Below are 18,912 nucleotides of genomic sequence, written 5' to 3' on the forward strand. Positions count from 1 at the left end.
TCTGCACATACATCATTCTGCACAGTGAAGCTGAAACATGCAGAAAAACACATTTTCGAGTGGAGGGGGACTTTAAGCTTTTTAAAATTATGTTGTCGTTGAATAAAATATCTAATTTTGTTTGGAAAGGAAAATATGATTTTTTTTTTAAATTTCCATACATCAACATATCAATTCAATATATAGGATTTCCTTGTTGAAAGTAGCAGCACATAAATTAAAACAGAAAGTGGTCTGTAATAATTACATTAATTAAACATGACACTCATGCCACTGTTAAACAAACAAATTAACATTCCTTATGGCCACAGAGGCTCAAATGAACAGCTGAACATGTACAATGGTACAAATCAAACACACAAACTGCTTGAAAGGATGTTATTCACTTGACCATTGTTGGTCTGTCTCATTTTAAATATTCACATCATACCCTCCATAACCTATATAACAGTAAGTAGTAATATTACTACAGTAGTAATAGTAATATTAAATCCTGTATGGAAAACTATCTATAATAAAAACTTTGAAAAGTATCTATAGTTTTCACTTGTTGTCACCATTAGTCTCTGTTTGAAAATGTTTCATTAGGATCTATAAGAACAGTCATAAGATAGAAGCAACAATCTTACAAATCCTGCAATTCTCTCTACTTGACTTTCATTCATCAGTGTACTGTGCTTCTTGCCTGCATGCACTAGATGGCGTATTTACTCTTTTCTTTAGACCTATAGCTGTTGTTTTCATTACTACTGTAATGACTGAAAAGTAGACCCCTTGTCTTTGGGCTTAAAATAATTTTAATTGACTTCTCCTTTGAAAACACTGTTAAGGGAGTAGAAACGATGCATGTGGCTAAGTGTATCTCATTATGTTTTATTCTTTTTTGTGTGTGTCTTTAGGGTTTAAAATACTTTAATCTATGCTACTGTAACTTAGTAGTGGTAAACACACACCAAAAGTGCTGGTTACAGTACAAACTTCATAATTAACATAATTGCTATCAGGTGGTAAAGGGGTTTTTAAGTACATGTTTTCTATACATAAAGAAATATGCTTGAAAAATGAAATTGTTTGTCAAAACATCATAATAAATCATTAGAGTAGATTGTGCATTTAAAGTTTATCCTACTGTATGTGTAAGCTGTTGTCAAGAATATCCTTCTTATAAATGTAGTTGATTTGATGTAAATGCTTATTTTATGTGGATTTATGTGGAAGTTATGAAATAAAGCATGTAAATGCTTCTTTTACTAACCCGTAGTCTTTTTTTATATGTAGATTTTTTTTTACACAAGGGTTTGGACCCTTAAGTTTGGGATAACATATGATTATCAAAGGCCAGAATTTAAATGAAGGCTAATTTAAATAGTTTTTAAATGGTAACCACATCAAGACTCCAGGCAGGTGTGATGAATGTTTACACCACTGCATTAAATTTCATTTACATGTGAAGGCCATGATGCCAGGTTGTAACAGATCAAACATTGTCACTGTTGGAGGCAGTCTAAGTGTCGCCAAGAAGGTTCCTCATGTGGGACAGTACAGATTACAGGGACAGCACAATGGACAACACCAATTATGAGGACATACTATCATAGGGATGTCACATGTGATTGCACCCCCAGTTACAGCAACAATTAACTGACTAGACTACCTCCATAGGGTCCTCAAGAGGTGGCAACCTGTTATTACTGGGATCCAGAAAGTCAAGATACCTTCATTTAAAGGGACAGCACAAATTATATAGAAAGAACAAGTGATAGTTATTCCATTTTGGCTAATAGACATGGAGAATTGTTGTTGTTGTTGTTGTTGTTGACAGAGTCAAACACACAAAGGTTCATCCTGTCTGACCTTTTTTATGCTTTATGTGCATACAGAGTAATGGGACATCTCGATTGATGTGTTTATATTTGTTTAATTTGTTTCTAATTTTAAAATACATTAATTAAAAATACATTATCGCAATTTCTGCATAGTTTCCCTGAAGCTCCAACTATACTCAGTACTTTAATTCACATGACAGAGTGACAACAACAATTCTGAGGCCTAAAATTTAGTTGATGGACCTGAAAAGGTTATTTAAGAAACCTTATGATCAAAGCTTAATGACATATTTAGTGGAACGTTTGAGGAAACTAAATGACAGAAACTGGGATGAAGACCTGAACCTGAAGAGAAGAACAGGAAAACTTGCATCACGCTCTGGTGCAAAAATTTACAAATGGAGGGATAGTAATAGTAAAAAAACATCCATCTTTGCACAAAGATCTTTCCAGTTCCGTCTGTAAAAAGTCTTCAGTGTGCGTTCCCTCTTTGAGAGTTTTGGCAGTATGAGGCAACTAAACCCACTAATGCATGAACATTTTCAGCAGACCAGCATCTCACTCCTGCAGTGATGATGGCAGACTGCCTGTCAGTGGGGAGTCCAGAACCACAAGAGAGCAGTGGAGCCTTCGTCTTCCTGCACAAGCAGCAACAGCAACTTTCCTGCCTGTGAGTTAAGAGCTCATAAAAACCATTTGACAGAATAAACACATGAAAGCTTCATGGTATTTATTTGTTAGGTGAATGTAAATGATAGAAACCAGTTTGAGGGGGAAACAAATCATCAGGATAAAGCTTGAAGTCAAGAGGGCAGAACATTGACTCTGAAATAACCTTATACTATTGTTATGTAACTTATTATGTACATATTGATCATGTGCCAACATGTGTGCAAACTGTTGCCTAGAGAGAGCCCCAGGGACTCAATCAGACAGACCAGCACACCAAGACGAGGAGCAGCAATCATCTGCACAGACTGGGATGCTGATTATCAGAGCCAAGGATCACTTAATTAAATGTAAACATAAAATATCATTTCATAGGGTTTTAAAATTAGTACGTGGGCATTTTCAAGCTGTACTTTATATATATATATATATGTTATGTAAACTGTTACAGTTTGCTGTATATTTGTCTGCAGTGATTATGTACCCCAAGCTGCTCAAGTTGTTGTGTCCCAGTCGCTTTCCTTACCAGGCAGTCCAGGAATCTGAACCGCTGACCCTCTGGTCAAGAGGTCACTTCTGCAACCATTTGGCTACAGTCCTCTGCACGTTTACATTCTGTAACCTGTTGTTTGTATTCTTTGTTTTCATGACGTGCAGAAAAGTTTCTTTTGAGTTTATAATAACAAATTTATAATAACAATTTACTATGATCCTGATTCTTAATACCAAAGAGTTTGACTGTTGGCAGTGCTATCTGCCCTATACTGCATGACTCAACATCCCAAATTGTCTCTCAGCCAAACACACACACACACACACACACACACATCCTCAGCAGTCTGAGCGACATATTTATCTTCAGAGGAAAGGAGGAGGGAGAACAGAGCAAGATACACGGCCTAAAAACAGACACCAGTCAGGTAGTCATAGATAAATCTGTAAATGTGTGTGTTAGTGTTTGAGACGATGCTGAGTCGGCTGTGAGCCAGATCATTTTGATCAGTGAACAGTATAGATCCAAGATCTGTTAATGGACAGATTTGAGATCATTTAAAGACCTTAAAGACAGTTCTGGTCCCAGTGCAGGTCTCACAGTTGCCAAGATTCTGCGTTGTCAAGGAAACTCAGTGGTTTTATCATTCTTGTCTAGACCTGATAATCTATAGACCTCAATATCTGGTGAGAAGGGGAGACATTTTCCAACCCGAGCCATCTTCTGGTATCTGTGTGTGTGTGTGTGCGTGCGTTGTTGCAGAGCAGCCCTTTCCCAGACCAGTGAAAAGTGTCACCTCAGTGGGGGCTTTGACACCTAGTGTAAAGGGAGGGGGGTTTGGGGGGACGTGAGAAGTCTGGGGTTCACACCTCATTGACGGTAGGAGATGATCCTGTAACTAACCTCCTAATACACACACAAACACACACTCTCATACTAGAGATCTGGAGCGCACATTAAAGGAATACGGTGGTGACTTTACGTGTTTCAGCCCATTAAAGAATTCTTGTGCTTCATAAATTTTCAGATCAGCAGCCAATAGTTTTCGGTTGTTTATGTATGAAGATTAGTTTAGCTTTTAGTCCACTTTAGTTTAATTCAAGCTAAGTTGAAATACATTGTCACCACATGGAAACAGTTGTGAGCAGGAATTGTTTTGAACAGACAAAATACTCCCTTTGATGGATTTTGAGCAAGTTTCAAATCCCTTTAAGTGGATTTTCTTCCCAAGTCAATGGAAACTGATGGCTGCCTGGAAGGTGGGAAGTCAGTCGGAAACTTACGGTATGCTTTGGAAAATGTTCAGCACTCATGCAAATTACATGAGATTCATAGCCAATGGGCTAAAACATGAAGAACCACAGGAATGACGCTTTCACTGTCATGGCAGCAATTATTTCATCAAACACACACACACACACACTGAGCTAGTAGGATACGTCATTGTGTGCACCAGTTTAGATTCATTTATCTACCATGGGGGGATTGAGTCTTCTCCTCTACTGCACCACACTGGTGGGACAGTCTTACCAACCATCTGAGAGCAGCACAGACCCCAGACTCTTTTTTAAAAAAAGGCCTAAAAACCTTTCTATTCATCTTAACTCTTATTATTTTCTTTATGTTGTGTGTTCTATGTAACACTTTGAGTTTCATTATTAATGAAAAGTGCAGTACTAATTAAATGTATTATTATTATTATTTATGTATTTATGTTCTACAGGCTTTCTAAAGCTGGAGCTGGAGTTTTCCCCAGTTTATTATGGGGAATCTCACATTACTCGACCTTTATCATTATTTCTGTCTTGACGTGGGGGCCAGTGACAAAACAGCCTGATTGAAACACTCACTCTGCTAGTACTACTGCTAAATATCAGACATGTTTCATAATGATCAGGACACCCCAGAGGAGGTCAGGAGGGACAGTTAAACTGTCGACCCCCCAGCAGAGAAATGAGGCTCCATACTGTCAACATGCCAATCTGCCTCTCTCTCTCTCTCTCTCTCTCTCTCTCTCTCACACACACACACACACACACACACACATACACACACACACACACACACACACACACACAGACATCCTGTTCCTTTTGACAGTTACATGCTAAATAGAGACTTGGACTCATTTGTACTATTTAAGGCTTCTGTGAGAGCTCTTTCTTCCTTTCTTGCTGTGTCTTGTTTAGCATCTTTCTCATCTCCCAGGTGTTTGTATAGTGAGAAATTTCTCCTCTCTCATTCTCCTGCACACACACTCACAATCACACAGAGTGTGAGAGACTATAGATATACAATGAAAACTTTGCCATCTGCATCAAAACAATAAGAAAACAGCTAAATCTCTTATTCTTCCTCCTCTTTTGAACCGCAAATAAAACTGTGCATGACAGCCAACATCTGTAAGATCGGTTACTCTGTTGGGTCTCAGATGGTTATACCCTCTGATATGTCGCCTCTTGCTCTCCATGATCACTTACATTGTGTGTCAATATCGCCAAACTCACAATTTACTCCCTCAGTCAAGTGAAAAAATATAAAACAATGAATTGATCCCTGTACATTGAAGTGAACAGTAATTACTGTGCTGCTGAACCAAGAACACTGATAAAATCACTATTTAATGCTTGCAAAGCCTTCTGGTAACATAAACTTAAATACATATCAGTGACAACACCTGTACTGTGTGTTTGACTACACTGACATTTAAAATGAGTGATCACAGGGAGAGTTTGAGGCAACAGGAACCTGGAGAGTGTTTTTGAATTGCTCAATTTTTGGAGACACCAGCTTAATATGGATGAAAATCCAAAAGATTGCAATGGTAAGTTTGCAAGCTTAGTTTAGATATAGCTACAAACTTAAACTTTGTGGCAGGACAAAAGAGAGGGAGATTGTGTGTGTGTGTGTGTGTGTGTGTGTGTGTGTGTGTGTGTGTGTGTGTGTGTGTGTGTGTGTGTGTGTGTGTTTGTCAGTGCCATGCTAAAGGGAAGTGTCTGTGCTTATCAAAGAGCAGGATGAGGTGACATGTACCTGCTGAAGAGCTATCAGCTTCTTTTACGGGACTGTTACCCCCCCGCCCCCCCGATTTCACCGCCCATTGTGGGCATCACCTGCAAGGAGTCCTATATACAGTAAAGCTATACAACATTTAGTATATCACCATGTTTGTTTTTTAATTTGTGTAACCTACAAGTAGTGTCTGCTCCCTCCATCTCTTGGAAGTTCCTTCATCTGGCATGGATGCCATTCATCAGACCTGGAGTTACAGTGTACCTAAGTGTGCTGCTCGCCCCAGAGTATTCAGCGAACTATTGAATTAAGTCAGTGATAAACTCTTTGACACTCACTGTCATGAAAGAAAAAGAAAAAAAAAGTGTCCAGTTAGAAGTAGATGACCTGGCAACACCTGGGGTGCACCTCACCAGTGAAATGTAGGCATCCTCTTTGTGTGTGTCTCTCTCATTTTTTTCACTGTGATCAAAGAGTTTCCAGTCAGGCATTTACAGCCATGACTGTGATTTACACAGAGGAAGACGCCACTGTTGTGTGACAGACAGGTCAGTTAAACTTCTGCTTTTCCATTTTCTTTTTCCTCTGACAGTGATGCATTTCAAAGTGATTTTAGAAGCAATTGTAAGCTTTCATTTAACTCACAGGAACATTTGAAACCTTATTTTAGAATCACAAGTGAGGAGTCAGAGAAGCAGTCAAATCAATAGAAATTCAGTCATTTCTTCTCAGCTTGTATCAGATCTCATTTGTAACAATAAGACAAGGAAATAAGGAAATTAGTGCTTTTTTGTTTTGATGTCCTTCAGAATACATAAAATCATTGTTCACATGTTATGAACTGTATTATTTGTAATCTTCTATTCAGACATTCTTTGCATATAAAGCAGAGCATATCTTTACTGAGGTTTTTAAACTGGATGAAAGTGTGCTGTATATATTGTAGTTGCAAATACCGTATATCTAAGTTTAAATGAAACATCACCAACAGAGGTAATAGCCAAATAGAAAGAAAATAGGATAACATAGTGGCAAAATAGCAGAATATGCAGACAATGGTCCTTTGTCACCTGTTGAAGAAGACGTTCGGTGGACGAGATGCAGATCAAAGCAGATTTCTGCAGTAATCATCCCACAGGAGGATCAGTGGCCGCGCACTGAGCTCTGGGATTTCCCTGTTATCCCGACCTTTGACCATGACCCTCTATCCCCACCTCTCAAACCTGCCTGCTTGTTAACCTGGTCGTCATGCATGTGACCCATCAGCACTTCAGAGGAAGTCCCAGCAGAAAGTCATCTGTGGAGGGTTAGACCGTTACCGAGGCGGAGAGAGTGAGAAAGAGATATGAATGAGAGCGAGGGGAAAGGAAGAAAGAAGTGTCATGATTCATGCATTAACACAGGAATGCCATTGAGAAGTGGAACAGAAGCAGCAGTTTCCAGCAGCAGGAGGGGGGCGGGGGGCCAGCACGAGCATGCAACCGATGATCTAGTTAAAGGGAGAATCCGCAGCAAAACAAAATCCATGTGTGCTGTTGTTCCTCTGATCTTATAAGGTTCAGAAAAACAAAAAGTAAATGAAACCATATTGCAGTGCAGCAACAATATTACAAATACTAATGAAGAGAAAACAACTTAAAACATGAATGTTTTCTTTTTTATTGTGAATGTGCTTAATTTACGGTGCAAAACAGCTTCTTAATTCAAATCTGGGGTCTTGTGTATTTTTTTTAAAGTCTTGGTTTATGGCACTTTGGTAAAGATTCAAGCCTATTTATGTATTGACTGATAGTAAATACCCAGGTTTATTACTTTTATTGAACGTTACAGACAAAAAATCTTTGTTTAGATCAAATGGAGACCATTTTGTAACTCACCTGTGGAAACTAATGTGATGGATAGAATTTAGAAAATTCTTGGATGCTACATTAATTATATTTAAGTGCTATTTGGAGGTAAAGGCACAATGATATTGAGACATTTTACTCTGCATAATTTATCTAAGAGTTCTAGTTGTGAGTTAGGTTTTGCATTAAAATAATACATTAATATGCTGCGTTGTTAAACTACAGTTTATAGAGTGATTAGACAAACCTTGGGCATCTATAAATTAAATTATGCATTAATTTAACCAATGATTTAACACTCTGAAAGAGGATGTTCGTGAGAAATACTTCTACTTTTGATATTTAAACACATTCACTTGCTAACCCCCAATGCTTTACTTTCACCTGAGGAAAATGTTGAATTCTGCACTCAGCTCAGCCAATTTTAAGTTACAGATTTTAATCATTTTTTTCACCATTGCCAAAAGATACTACCCACCACACTCACATATATTGTGGATTACACTTGTGGGAGCAAAAACCCACAGACATCTGTGAAGATGTCTGTCTCACAGTAAGACAAAACAATGGATTTTTTTTTCATCATTAGGACGAACACAAAATAGCTGCAGATGGGAGCAGTCAGTGTGTCGACGTAGTTCTGCACGCACACTGTGGCTCACTGTTTAAAGAACATTAAAAGACAGAAGTAAACACAGGTAGAAGAATTGCTAAAGTGAAATTAAAGGTGTGGAAAGAATGTGTGTGGTGTGTATGTGTGTGTGTAGACACTGAGCGCTATAACACGTGTTAAGAGCGTTATAGGTTTTTGTGGCTGTCCAAGTGACAGTATACTAGCAGACAGACAGGTACACATTGACAAACATTCCTATCCTGACCCAGTGGAGAATAAATTATCTAGACCTCTTTGCTCTGAGCAGAACCTTTAATCTTTTTAGGTGTAGGGAGGGAGGACAGATGTCTCTGCACAGTTGATAGGACTGTACAGCTAAATTCCACAAAACCCCACAGAGTTCTGCTTAATACAGACGGAAGAAAAAAAAGAAAAGTAGAAAGAGGATGAAGAGAAAGTGGTAAGATTGATCTCAGAAAAGATCAAACAAAACAAAGGAAGACATAAAGAGACAAAGAAAGAAATAAACAAGAAAGTTGGATAGCGGTCTGGGGCTACAAGAGTACGCAGCTGAAACACTCACCAACACACACAAGCAGATGTGGTACACAACTATAGTGTGCATGCTTACGAACAGAATGCAGAAAGACGTCTTGGTCAACCATAACTAGTTGATGATACTGTGGTCAGTAATGCTGTGTTTGCTGAATATTTTCTGTGATTCAATTGTTGTTGTACATTATTACATCCCGCATACACAGACATATATTGTGTTCATCATGTCTGCTTGCATTTTTTTCTGCATCTGTCAACCAAGATAACTTTACAACTGCTCGAGACGGAGCCAAGAAACCAAAAAGCAGAAGCTTCAGAATCTGAAAATGAGTCTAATTTTGCTGAGGCTCAGGAGAAGCTGCAGTCATTGTGGGTATGTGTGTATGTAAGTGCTCTTCTTGATTTGTCTTAAGGATAATTCCGGTTTATTATAACTTTGGCTTTATTTTGTACTTATGGCCATCATTACTCTTGGTTATTATAACATAGTAAACACCAAAGTAACTGAGATCAGGGAACACACCAACATTACTACAGCATAGTTTGGTGGGGCAAGAAACTCATTTGGAGGAAAAATGAAAATGAGCAAACCTGAAATGAGTGCAGCAACTCTGTTTTCATGCACAACTACAGTATGTATGAAGGTTGGATTACCAACAGGGCAACGCAGCCGACTGCTCCGAGGTCCCAAAAGCTCCAGGTTTACTGTGTGTCTGCTAATTTATTGAATATTTGGGAGTATACACTACTAAAGTACTATGTCAACTGATAAAGGCCTTAAAATGGGTCAAAATCACAATTTAAGACTTTCATCATTTCAATTGTGTACTCACATGTTGCATAATCCTAAAATAGTCAGTTTGGTCAAATTACCAAGCAGAAAATCTTGAGCCAGGTAGGGATCCAGCTCACATATTTCACAGAGACTGCAAGGAACAGGCGGTTAACAGATGCCCAGCAGCTCATTTTGTCTCTTAGCAGGTTAGTCATAGGAGGAGTGCACTGTTGCAATTTCACCAGCCAACTAGCAAACTGCAAATCCTGAACTATAGAAGGATAAAATGACAGGAATGACACTCTACTGAATGAATAGTCCTTATAAAAGCCATTGACAGTGAGGTCTGTGGATTATCCAGAGTTGAGTTCTTGAAATAACATTTTCATTGCTTTGGGGAGTACAAATGAAAAGGTTTCCAAGGTGGATTTCTCACACACCATTGAAACTTTTCTGCATAGACACCACTAAGTTTGTGTGAGAAAATATGTTTTTTAATACTGCTTTCTAATAAAGCACTCTTTATAAGTGGTTTATAAGTTGTAAGTATAAATAAATTGATACATCATTTTTCATCCAGATGTGCTGAATCCCTTTTTACAAAGGTAATTGGTTGATTGGGTCCACTGGTGTGGTCTTCTGTAAGATAAAGGACAAAGCAAGTGTCATACTGGAGGAGCATAAACATCAACAGTTTTTGACATCAATCTACACATCATAAGTAAATGGTTTAATAATCACTTATAAAGCCAATAGTTACAGTGTTTTCTGACCCTAAAATCAGACTTGGCTCTTTTTAAAATCTATTTAAACATCTATTTGTTTTGCTCTGCTGTTGATGGGAGAAACTGAGAATTCAGTCTTTCTTAAAGAATTCATTCTCAGGAATCAGGAAACAATTGTCTTTCGTCTTGTGGGATCAGCAACACACGGCATGGCTGTTCTCAATAAGAACCAATCAGCATTAACATTAATAACAACAAACGTATAACGTAGGAAAATGTAATAGTATATTTAAGGCACGTCTGAGTTACTAGATAGTGGAGACAGTGGTGAGAGACCAACAAAATGGGAAAGAATTTAGGTGGTAGACATTAAACCAAGATTATAATTTGGACTTGAAAACAAAACACCACAACATGGAATGAGCCTCAGCCTGCCAAACACCAAGGATGCTCCAGTTAGTCCCATACTGTTGTGTTAGAGGGGGATCCCTGTTTTTTTTTTTTTACTACAGAGACACTGACTGTTACCTTGAAATGTCTTCAGATGTTTTTACACACACACTTTTTATACTTGTTTGTAAAACATCTCCTGGCAGCATGAGAAGTGAGTCTAATGAGGGGCACCTGAGCTGTGTAATGTCCCACCATGATCATCCTGATACGTTAAAGGACGGATTCACAATTGTTCAAGTCTGTCCTAAAACAATAGTCAGATGCCCACATGAAGACTGAAACATGTTTTTCTTGCTGTAATCATTCCTCCTGTTCATACTGGTCATTAGCAGATCTCTTCATAATGAACTTTCAATGTAAGTGATGGGGGCCAAAATCCACAAGTCTCCATCTGTGCAAATCATGTATTTAAAAGTTTATCTGAAGCTAATATGGGGTTTCAGCTGTCCAAAGTAGTCAAATCAAGTAGAAATCACTCAACGTTTCAGTCTTTAGTGCCAAAGTTCCTCTTTTTGTTACTATACTTCCACCGCAGCTCAACAGGGAAACACTGTCCGAGGAAACACAAAGAGGAAATTTGATGCTAAAAAGACTTTAAATGTGGAAGATATCCATTTAACTTGACTAACTGAATGCTGAAGCTTCATATTAGCTTCAGATAAACTTTTTAATAGGTTTTTGCTTAAAACAAATACTGTGGATTTTGTCCCCCATCAGGATCTTCTAATGAACAGGAGGAACAATTACAGCGAGTAAAACCTCTTTCACTGTTCATTTGTTCACCTGACTACTGTCTTAAGAAAGAGTTGGAAAAATGTGAACCTATCCTTTAAATGTGAAGAAAAATGTCTACAGTAGTGTTTACAGACACACATTTTCATATATTTACTAATTACAAGGAACAACTACTTGTCCAAAGTCACTCATTGACTTGATTGTTTCCTCTGGAGAGCTGGACTTATCATTTTGGTTAAAACCGTATTACTTATGTCATGTTTTTGAGTTAACTTTAAGAGTTTAGACCTTTAGATAGTTGCTGCAGCGCCACTACCAGAAAGAATTGTCCCCATAGTTGAGAATACGTTGTTTGGGATACTGCTTTGTGGTGGGAAGGCCATTTCTATACTATGTTGTTTTTGAGTTATTGTGTCCACATTAATGTGCCTACAGTCAGATACACACAGACACACACAGACGCCACTATGACAACTCGCTGAAATACAAATTCTGAGTTTACCATCATGTCTCAGGAAATCACTGTCACGGTCATCGATGCTCTGCAGGCAAACAAGCCACAGGGGTCCACCGCTGGTTTCAGCAGGTTCAAATTAAAACACATCTACTGGTTTTACTGTTGAAAGTTGAAGCAGAAAACAGTCTTTGTCTTCCCCAAAATATTGAATCTGCACAGATGTTATGTGGTGAGCTGGACTGAAACACTTTCTTTTACTTTTACAGACTACAGTGGGGAGAAATGGGACACACACACACACACACACACACACACACACATATACAAAAGAAGTGGGGGTCTCAGGAGAGGTGTCTCAGAGGAGATGGGCTGACATATGGCCAGCAGACCACTGCACTGGGTGGAGCAGGGTGTGTATAGTGAGTGGGTGGGGCCTGTGTGTGTGTGTATGTGTGTATGAGGGTGGGGCTGCTGAATGGTCTGACTGAGGGTTCAGATGAATAGACCAGTGGTTAGAGACACTTAAACTCAATATTCATTTTCACTGTTGCCCTGCTGCTGTTTAAATGTGTGTGTGTGTGTGTGTGTGTGTGTGTGTATGTTCCAACATCCTCTAAACTCTCCTAAACTCCTTTCAAGTACACAAAAGAATCAAATTTAAAAAAAAAAAAAAAAAAAACGTTTTTCAAGTCAGTTGTGACTCAACATTTTTAGCCACCACATTAATTTCTCAAGTTTGTTTCAGACTGATACTTATCAGAAATATTTATTCCTCAATATAAAAATAACAAACAAACAAAAAAAGAGATTTCAGTAAGAGCTACAGGAGGCACATTTCAAAGAACACACACTTGCAACAGGCAACACATTTTCACACAAACAATAACATAAAACTATATTGTTATAGAGTTTGTATTAAAGCTCATTTGAAAAAAGCAGAGCAGCACAAATTTTCAAAACTACAACTGGTTAAATCATGGCTCTTTTCTTCTCACTTATCTTTATTCAAAATTTAAAACCTGCATACATGTATCCAACTTTGCCCATTGACTAAATTCCACAATGTTTTCCTCCTGGTTTGTAAATGGTCTGACTGGGTCAGCAGGTCTCTTGGAGACAATGTCCTCAGTCAGCTACAGTATAAAAAAAATCTGTGTGAATTTGGGGACCAAAGGAGAATTGGGTAAGAGATTGGATAACGGAGGAGCAGGTCGTCCTGGAAGGTCAACCTCATTTCATCAACATGTGGGAATTCCTCCACTCTGCCCGTCAATTCCTAAACATAAACACACACACACACACACACACAGAGCCAGGGGTTGTTTGACGGGCTATTTGACTGAATGGCCTATTGCCATGGTTACAGCAGCACTCCATCAGTCCATTCAAGGAACAGATGGCCGATGTGCAACAGGAGGCATATGTTTCAATGAACACACACACACACACACACACATACACACACACACACACACACACGCATGGATGCGCCTCCGCTCAGAGGGAGGGTATTGAACAACCAGCGGCATATGTTCCACTAGTCAGAGAGCATTCATTCAAGGACAGACAGAGGAGAGAGCAGAGGGAGGAGGGGGCTGTGCAGGAGAGAGACAGAGATAGGCGAAAAGCAAAAGAGCGAGGGAGGGATGGACGGAGGTGAAAAGAGATAAAGGAGGATGAGAAAAGAGAGGGAGGAAGCTGATTGGAGGAGAGGAAGAGGGAGGGACAGGACACCACTGGAGCCAAACTCAGTGCTGATGTTGACCTTTGTCTTTTGCTTAGATTCAGGTTTGGGTATGAATCCTGAATCAGCATCCAGGGATTCATTATCTTAAGTTAAACTCAGCTGTCGAACAGAAGAGAAGCTCCTGAAGGCTGCTTGTGGTTACAAGAGATAAAACTGCTCTTCAACCTGATCGATCAATCCCACAAAGCATTTACAAGAGCTCATACAATTAACAGAAACATAAAATATGGAAAATATTGAGCTTTGAACACATGGCACTGTTGATAGTTATCTACTGTGCTTTCTGCTAAAGCAACACAGTGATCAGAGCAGAGTCCTCCTGCAGGTATCAAAAGATATGGTTTTTTTTTTTCAAGTATATTTTGAAACAAACTGTCCGGTCATCTATCCACCCGGTAGTCTTGTGCAGAATCTCCGTTGGTTGCCTGGTAACCACACTGTGATAAAAAAGACAAAGATGTTGATCACCAGGAAATATTTTTGGCACCAAACTCCCTCTAAAACCACAAACTGTTGTTTCCACATATTTGTTAATGTATAAATGTGTTAACTAGTAAGCTGTAGATGTGCTGGTAGGTGTAGAAAACGAATTAGAGTAAGTATTCCTTTAATACAATACACAACATACCATGTATGCTGAAAGGTTACAGCAATTATTCCTACTTTACCTATAGTTAGCCAAATCATGTTAGTATTGTCCAAAGTATCTCTTTCCATTTCCAAAGACTGTGTTTCCTTGCTTCGTCAAAGGAGGAGAGATCATGCAGGTTTGTTGCTGGGATGAACAAACATACATGAGAATATCAGATTTAAATGGAGTTGAAAGGTTTTTCTTCACAGCCAGTATGGATAGGATACAACACACATGGTGAGTATTGATAGACCCTGTCAAGATGGTGCGTGTGTAGAATGGCATCAAAACAAAAAACAATACATAATTTTAGTAATTGTTTTCATTCTTGTCTGATAAAGTACCATCAGCTGTGATTACAAACTCTAGGAACCTAGAAAAAAGTGACAGTGTGAAAGGTTAGCCTTCATGGTCAGCCTCGTACTCGCTTGGTGGTTCAGTTTGGAGCTTCTCTGGGCAAGAAGTAGAATAAAGAAAGAAGGTAGCAGGGAGAAACAGAGAGAAGATAAGATTAATCCCCAACACATTTTCAGTAACGGAAGCTGATGAAGTTATTCAGTCCAGTTTCTCTCATCTGCTCTCTATTGTCAGTGTGTGTTTGTTCAGTTTTCTCCTTTTCTGTTACAGTCTTCCTTTTATAATCACCTCCTCTCTCTCCATCCAACTCCACTAACTACATGCCATTAGACTGGAGCCTGGAGTGCTAGTATTGGTTGGTTACACACACACACACACACAGTCTGGGAGTTGTTCCCTCTGTGTATTGGCCTCAGCTAAAGAAAGCAGTTCATATTTATAGACTGTGCTGTAAATACAGAAGAGTTATATTTGGTCACTATGGCTCTCTGTGTATTTTTGGACTCTTGTGACACTTTGGTGCGTGCCTCTGTAAAATCGACTACAACAACAACAGAATAACAGAGCCGTTTCTGTCGCCAAGATTATTTCTTTGTGTACACACACACACACACACACACACACACACACACACACACACACCCCACACACACACACACACACCGACAAGAAAACAAACGGCCATTCATTCTTCGGATGTGTATCTGAATGCAACTACAGTTTGGCATACTGAAGAGGCATTTTATTGGTGATATATTTTAACCATTTCTTCCCTTGTGATCGTGTCGCTGACTCTGTAAGTAACAGTGAGGACATCAAAACACCAATTTGGAGGTTTGTACATAACAGCACTTTGTCTGGAAGTACTTGTTAACTTACTAAAGCACGTGTTATTCACCATCTAATAATAAGAATTACCCTCTATAACAGCTGGTTTGCTCATGTGTTAACAAGTGGTGTTGTGGTTGAGACAAATTGGTGTCTCACATTTGCTCTGAAAATACTGTAATTGGATGTTAAACAGTATTTGAACAAACAAGGGAGGGTCATCCACCTCATCCTTCTCACGTCACTCACTCTGACAACCCTGCTTTTAAAGAGAGTATACATATCATGAGCAAACATATCATATCAGTCAATGTGATGAGAGGTAAGAGGTCTACACGTAAGACTCTAAAGCGCTGTGTGATGCTTTTTCACAGTGAAATATTAACTTAAGATTTTTTCCAGTGCTGTAGTTGACACTTACAGGATGTGAGAAGGATTAAACTAAATTTATGACTAAACGTATTCTCATCTCTGGTGTAGTACTAGATAATACATACATACACCTCACAGGAGCTGATGCATTTTTGTTCATAATAAACAGCCTTAAAGTTACTATAATCAACATTTTTATATCAACAATAGATCAAATGGCGATGTGTATGTGACAGGTGCCACTTAGTAGTGATGAATACATCTGTATTTCCCCTCAGCTCTACGGAGCATTTCATCATTTTCAGCTCATTGTTTTGGATTTATGGCCCACAAGTTTATTGTTTTGGTTCACTCACATATTTCCCTCAGGAGTGGGTGGAGACCAAAAACAGAGCTAAAAGGAGAGAGACTATTGGACTTATATTCAGCAGGTAGCCAGAGACACAACTCTGAATGAATGATAATGTTGATCTGTGTCTGGTGGAAGTGTAAAAAAAAAACTTAAGTTGGACAAATAAACTAAATCTATCAGTATAATAAGCACACCTTGTTTCTGCTGCCCAAGAGTGGTGAAAACAATCATATAATGCAAGTTTAATGTTGTGTTAAAATGAATAGAGGTGAATTTTAGTATTTGAACTTTATATTAAGGTGAAGACGCATCTCCACTAACTCTGTTAACTTTGACTGCTCTTCATGAACGTACAAAGTAAGAAGAAAACAGGGTCCAACTGGAAGGTTTTGATATTATTTTAAGAGTCTGAATTGTGACCAAACACACACAGTCAGTGCTAATGTAACAGTTACAGCTAACATCTGTGTATTTTGGCTGCTTGAGACGAATAAACACTGATTGCAAAAATAATCTAGAGGACAAATTCCTACAGAAAAAAGCAACACATCTGACAGAAATGAGCACGCCTTCCTCCAGTACAACACAGCGCTGCTCCCATGTGACACCTGTTTGCCTTGAAGAGGATATTTGTTTGGGATAACGTCTGTTGATGTGGTTTTGTGGTCTAGAATGGGATCTGTTTTGGTGCCGCCTATTGTGGCCACCACAAGAATTTAAATCGAATCCTGTTGGTCCAACATGTTTATGGGTGCCTGGTTTACCGACCATGGTGTGAGAAAAGCCTCAGAAAGTTTAGATAAGACAGAACGTGAGACAAATAACAGTAGCCAGCCTGTTGAACGACCGCCACCGGAGAGGAAAGACGCCTGAGCCAATCCCAGGGAGGAGGCCTCGAAAGGGGGTTTGACTGTCTGTTTGTCTCCCTGCTGCTGGAGGGACCACGCCCAGACCTCCACCACACACACACACACACACACACACACACATGCAGGAAACTGATCTGTTAGGCAGCCAGCAGTGTTTCCTGTGGTTGAGGCAAGACTCCCGACTCAAAACGCTTGGGTTCTTAACTCCTCCATCTTCTCCTCTCCTAACTTCCCCTCCTCTCTTTTCTGCGCTTTCTTCCCTCTCATCCTGTTTTTCTATTCTTAGTCCTCCATCACCCGCTCCTCCCTCCCTCCCCTTCACCCACCTTTTTAATGTTTATTTCTAATCTCTCCTTTACACTCCTCCACTTCCATCTTCCATTTTCTTTTTTCCCCCTCTTCCTCTCTTTTTAACCTTCCATCCCTCGCTTCCTCTTCACCACAGAAAACATCCCTCCTCCTGTTATTGTTATTATCTGGAAGGGACAAGTGGACTCAAGTTATGGATGTGTGTTGCGTGCCCCACCCTTATCCCCCTCCTCACACACACACACATACACACACACACACACACACACACACAGCCAATCTACTAACCACAATTACAAACCCAAAAACTACACACACACACACTGGCTGTTGTTTCTTCTGAGGCTCTGCTGCGAGTGGACTAAGAGGAAAGACGGGGAGTGGACGGTGTGGTCACATCCCTTTACAAAAGGTTTTTACATGTGACTCTAAGAATCACTGTGCTGTTTAATGTCTTGTCTCTCTAACCCTTTAAAACTTCAGCAATTTTATTTTAAGTCATACCCTGAGTAATGAATCAACAACTCTTTCCACACATGTATGTACTCTGAAAAGAAACTGGCAGTTTTACATGTTGGCATGTTTGACAACAACTTCAAGTCATGTCTCTGTAAAAGGCACTCTGGCAATCTGCCTTCAAGCACACTAATAACATTTCTATAATTCTTCTCCTGCAGTTAAAGGGTGAATATAATGCAGTCACATTAACAGATACAGCTCACTCAAGGTTAAGATATTCTTAGACATAGAAATGTATGAATATGTAAACATCTTTTAAGTATCTAAGTTGGCCTAAACATTCAACTTTCATTCTTCACTGGCTAAAATAAACACTCTGCTTTACACAAAGTGTTGCGGGTTTTATGTTTAAAAAAGTCTAAAGAGGGAGAATGTTTTTTTCTCCTTCCACAAGGTAGTGGTGCATTTTTCTGCTGACAATTTTAGTTCAAAGTATTAATGCAGGTTTGTTTGGTTCCATAAATAAAGCACTTGCTGCATACTGATGTTTTTAATCGTTGTTAAATTGAAATTCAAAATGCTGCATTTATTTCAGTCTGTAAGTAAATGTACAATTAGGCTATAAAAACTATAAAAGGGCCAAAACAGTACAGTAGAAAACACTACAACACAGGAACACTACATGACAGATTATTACGATAAACACTGACCATGTGCCGAGTAAGTTTAAGACGTCTGAGGGCTGCAAAACCTGCAAAACCCTGAAGTGTTACTTGAAAAACAAAGTGTGAACAGCAGGAACCTTCAGCTGATGAACATGTACATCTC

This window comes from Thunnus thynnus, chromosome 1, assembly GCF_963924715.1.
Source record: "Thunnus thynnus chromosome 1, fThuThy2.1, whole genome shotgun sequence".
NCBI classification, from domain to species: Eukaryota; Metazoa; Chordata; class Actinopteri; order Scombriformes; family Scombridae; genus Thunnus; species Thunnus thynnus.